This window comes from Mesocricetus auratus, unplaced genomic scaffold (genome assembly GCF_017639785.1).
Source record: "Mesocricetus auratus isolate SY011 unplaced genomic scaffold, BCM_Maur_2.0 Super-Scaffold_4256, whole genome shotgun sequence".
Taxonomy (NCBI): domain Eukaryota; kingdom Metazoa; phylum Chordata; class Mammalia; order Rodentia; family Cricetidae; genus Mesocricetus; species Mesocricetus auratus.
In genome coordinates, this window is record NW_024429182.1 from 108,717,277 (window position 1) to 108,722,213 (window position 4,937).

Sequence of the window (4,937 nt, forward strand, 5' to 3'; positions counted from 1 at the left end):
CTCTTGCTAGAATGGTCTAAGCTATCAGCACATAGAATGAGATACAAGCATGAAAAAGCAATTGAAGATAGTTGGTGAGATGGCTCCGCAGGCAAAGGTACCTGCTGCCAAGCCTGACAGCCTGAGTTTAACTCCTGGAACATACACAGTGGAAGGGGAGAACCGACTCCCACAGGTTGGCCTCTGATTTCCACAGATGCATGGTAGCACATGAGTGCCTCCCCATAAACAAACCAAGGTAACTTAAAAACTGGAGGGCTGGGGGATGGCTAAGTAGCTAAGAATGTTTGCTGCGGAAACATGTGGACCAGAATTCAAATCTCCAGTGCTCACATAAAAAGTGGAACATAGCCACAGACTCCTGTAATCCCAGCACTGTCCGGGGCAGAAATAGGAGGGTTGTTGGGTCTTGCTGCCTTCTAGATTTAGCTCCAAGTTCAGTGAGGGACTTTGTTGCAAAGGAATAAGGCAGAGAATGATAGAGCAGGACACTTGATGTCCTCCTCTGGCACACATGCACAGAGGTGCAACACACACACACACACACACACACACACACACACACAAAACAAGATAAATGCAAACAATGGGGAGACACAAAAACAAATCAGAACCATGTATTCTAGCAAATGTCTGTGAACAGATTCAGAGAATAAAAAGAAATAACAGATTTGTTTGGTAGTTTCATCTGTGGCTCTTAGCCTAAGCACTTCTTTTCAACTCTGTCTGTGAGGAGAAAAGTAATATGAGGTAGATGTTTGGTGTTGCATGCTGGGTAATTTTAGCTTACATTGTAGCTGTGAGAACATTCAAGTAGAACACTGTCAGTTAAGCACTGTCCTGGTGGCTTATGTTTCTTGAGCTTTATGAAGGATAATCCTAATAAGGCCCTCAGGACAGTGCTGCCTGAGTTCTTCATAGTGTACGTAAGGCACAGTGAAGGGAGGGACCCAACAGGACTGGTGGGAATCCATTTGCTTTCGGTTCTAGCAGGAGTCTTATCTCACCTGAGGAAAAGAGGCATGCCCATTTCTATGTCTGGTATTTGGGATTTGTGTGTGTGTGTGTGTGTATGTGTGTGCGTGCGTGCACGCGTGCTTGGGTGTGTGCGTGCATGCGAGAAAGAGAGAGAGAGAAGTGACAGAGATTTTGAAAATAGATATTCTTTTACTAATCACCTGGATATTTAGATTTTGATGTTTTATAAAGTTAGACAATGGCACAAAGTAAAAACAATATTAGTTCTCAACTCACAAGTAGATAGATGCAATATACTAAAGAATAGTACCCATATGCTGTATTGGTGTCTTTAATGGAGTGTTGAAAAAAGATTATAATCTATTTCAACTTTAGTGGTGAACTGTAGTGTTAAAAGTGTATTAGAGGAGCTAGAGAGATGGCTCAGTGAGCAAAGCATTTGACCAGTATAAAGATAGAGTTCAGATCCCCAGGACCCACATAAGGGCTGGGCAGCCTACAGTCTCAGACCTAGGAATACAGACACAATAGATCCCTCGAGCAGTCTAGCTCAACTATCCAGGACCAGCAAGTTCCAGACTCAGCAAAAGACCTTACCTCAAGAAAGAAAGTATAAAGTGATGGAAGGAGACATCTGATATAGATTTCATGCCTACATCTGTACATGCACTGGCACATACATTTGCCGGAACACATGCAAACATAATACTCTTGCAACCACACCATAAACATACACAGCAAAAGAAGAGTGACAGAAATTGAAAGACTGAACTGGTGGCAGTGTAATTAACATACCTGTATTAGTTGTATACATTTTAACGGTTTATTTCTCCCAAGGTTAGTAGAACCATGGTTCCTAAAGCATGTCCCTTAAATGTCATTTCAAATTTTCTGCCAGAACTGAAAAGGGTACTGTCATCAAGTAGGAGGGAGATGACTCTTAATGCCCCCTTCATATACCTATTTGTATACGGAGAGCTATAAGACATCTTATAGTAAAGAGACCTGTCATTCTCTTTAAAACTGCATTTCAGGAAGCATCTCTGGTCACAGAACCTTTGCTTTCTACATTACTGCCATCAAGAAATTTGCCCTTGTAATATATTTCAGGTGTTCCTGTACAAACATCTTAGCCCAGGGGAAAGAGTAGCAAGTGTGGTGAGCCATGAACTGGGTTAGGAATCTGTGCCTTCGGAATTCACTTAGGCCCTGCAACTAGGATTTGGAAATGTTCAGAGAGAGACAATGACCCTGAAAACCATTGTCTCTGAGGATCGGAAGGTTGCGACAGAATTGGGACAGGCTTGGTAACATGAATACACCCTTCAGGAGGAAACTAGTGTAAAAGCTGTTGAAATAACACTCCGACGATACAGAATGTGAGTAAGGGGCAGAACTGTGGATAAGTTCCTGCCTTACCCATTTTGGATGAGAAAGGGGTCAGGATGCTGAGACCATGGTCCCATCTCCCTGTCCTTTGTGAAGCCTGGGCTACCTGCTCCCTGGAAAAACTCCAGGCACCCTGAGTCACTACTTCCATAGAGATCTTTCTGAACTCTTACAGGGTTTTCAACCTAGAACTCGTGAGGATGATGGAGTACAGAGGGCTGACTTGATAGTCTATCACCGGCTAATTGGAGACCAATGATGGCCGTACAGGCATGTAGAGGATTCTGATAGCTGTTCTCATTACTCCCTCATCCAGAACTAGTGAGGGCCCTGGTCAAGGATGCCAGCAGACAATCCCTGCACTAGATTTGATTCTTGCTTTATCTGGCATATGCTACATTCCTTCTTTGCCTGCATCAGAATTCTAAGGTCCTCCCATTAGGGAGGGGCATTTCAAAGACCTCTTGATAGGTGCTTAGGTACTGGTGAGGTAAGTCAGTAAACAAAGACCAAGCATGAACACCTTGAGCCAATCCCAAGTCATGTGGTAGCGCATACATGTAATCCCAGTGCCAGGGAAGCAGATAGGTAGGTCCATGGGTATCACTTGCCAGACAGTCTAGCTGAGACACAGTCTCAAAGGGCAAAGTGTATAGTATCTTTAGAAATGACTGACACCTGAGGTTGACCTCTGGCATCCACAAACATGTGCACACACATGCACATTCAAAGGATCACACACACACAAACCTTTGTGATGGATCTAGAATACATTGGTAGTGACACGGACCCATTTCTAGCAGATGTGCAAGACTTCTTTTACTCCGATATTTCTATAGAGGAAGAAATAAACCCCAAGATAAGTGTAAGCAAGGCAATGGGATAGGACAGAAAACTGGGGGCACGATGGTCTTATCTGACAGATTGGTTTCATAGTCCCTGGTTTATTTAACATAAACTCAATGTGCTTTAAGTTAAAGCTTAAACACTCCTATGTGGTTTAAAGATTTCACTCTCCCAGTCTCCAACTCCTCCAGTGGCCTGGGAGGAAGCAACTGAAAAGGGAAAGGAAAACCATCTACCTACGTCACAGTGAGTGACTCTTGAGTAGCACCTGCTTCATTTTAGCTCCTACTTCTGTGATGTAATCTTCCCCCTCTTATCAATGGGTCACAGTTATCTTAGAACCCTCTTCAAGAGTGAACCAGCGTGAGGCTCCACACTCCATCACCACCTTCCAAGCCTAAACCATGTATGACCAATGGGCTTGCCATATCCAAGAGCTGCCCAGAGCAAATCTGGAGAGAGACAGTGTCCCAGGATCAGTGAATTCAAGTGCAAGTGTCCCTGTCAGGATCAAACCTGTACTGTTAAAGAGACAGGCAGAGGCCACTGTGGCCAGAGCAGATTAAAGAAAACACATAGTGTTGGAAGAGAGCAGTTGTGACCAGCTCATGTAGGAAAGAAGTTATGGAAAGGATTTAGAATTTATTCTACTTGCCAGGAGACATGATCAAATAGCTTCCCGTGAGGGTGCAGATAGATCTAACCAGGATCAAGCAATGTCTGAATAGCACAGGAATGAGGGGAAAGGAGGCTACCTTGTCCTCTAATCATCAGCTCTTCTAGATGAACCAAGCCTCCACTTGTGATTCTCTATGCTTCTTGTCACAAAGCCAGCCTCTGTTGACCACATGTGGTCAGTCATCACCTACAAATGAATGAGTCATTCACCAAATCCTCTTATGGAGACTTGGGACAGTTCTGCCTACAGCAAACACAAAATCCCAGAACTAAACCTTCCGTGGGAAGCACAGGCTTCAGTGAGCCATGGAAATGGTGGGTACATGCATGTCCACCAACCAAGGATCACCTGGGAAGACAGCCCACCTGAGAAATTATCTAGATTAAGTTAATATGAGGGTACAACTATGGGGGGTTATCATAAGCATTAATTGATGTGAAAAAAACCTAGTCCTGTAATGGTGGCGCCATTCCCTACACAGGGAGTTCTGAACTGTAGAAAACAGATCCAGGCAAGCATGCCTGCTTGCATTATTCTTCTCTGCTCTTGACTATAAGATGTGACTAGGTACTCAGAGCTCCAGACACTGTAACTTCTGTGCTGTGATGGACTGCTTTTTGTCAATGTTTTGTTTTATCAACAGCAGACATGAAGCTACAACATGTACTGCCATCTGCCCCGCCAAGCCTGAAGGCTTCTGGGGGACAGAAAGAGGCTGGCTCTGAAGTGTGCCTCCTCTCTGTGTGTATCAAGTGTGTAAAGTGCCAAGTGCTCTGTTGGTTTTCATTTCTCACTTTTCCTGTCTTCAGACTTTTAAGAGAACTTCAGGTGTGCCTTTTCATAAAGTAAAATGACAGTTTTGAGAAATGATAGTCCCAATCCAACGAAACAAGACTGAAGTGTTTGCATTGGTGAGAATGGGGAAAGCAAAGTGGCTTGCTTGCGCTCCTCAGTACCGGAAGTGAGGTCGTCATCAATAGGATGAGCACTCTAACATCTTTCCCGTTGTCTGCATAAGTTTAGGCTTCCCTGCTCCTGCCTGGGA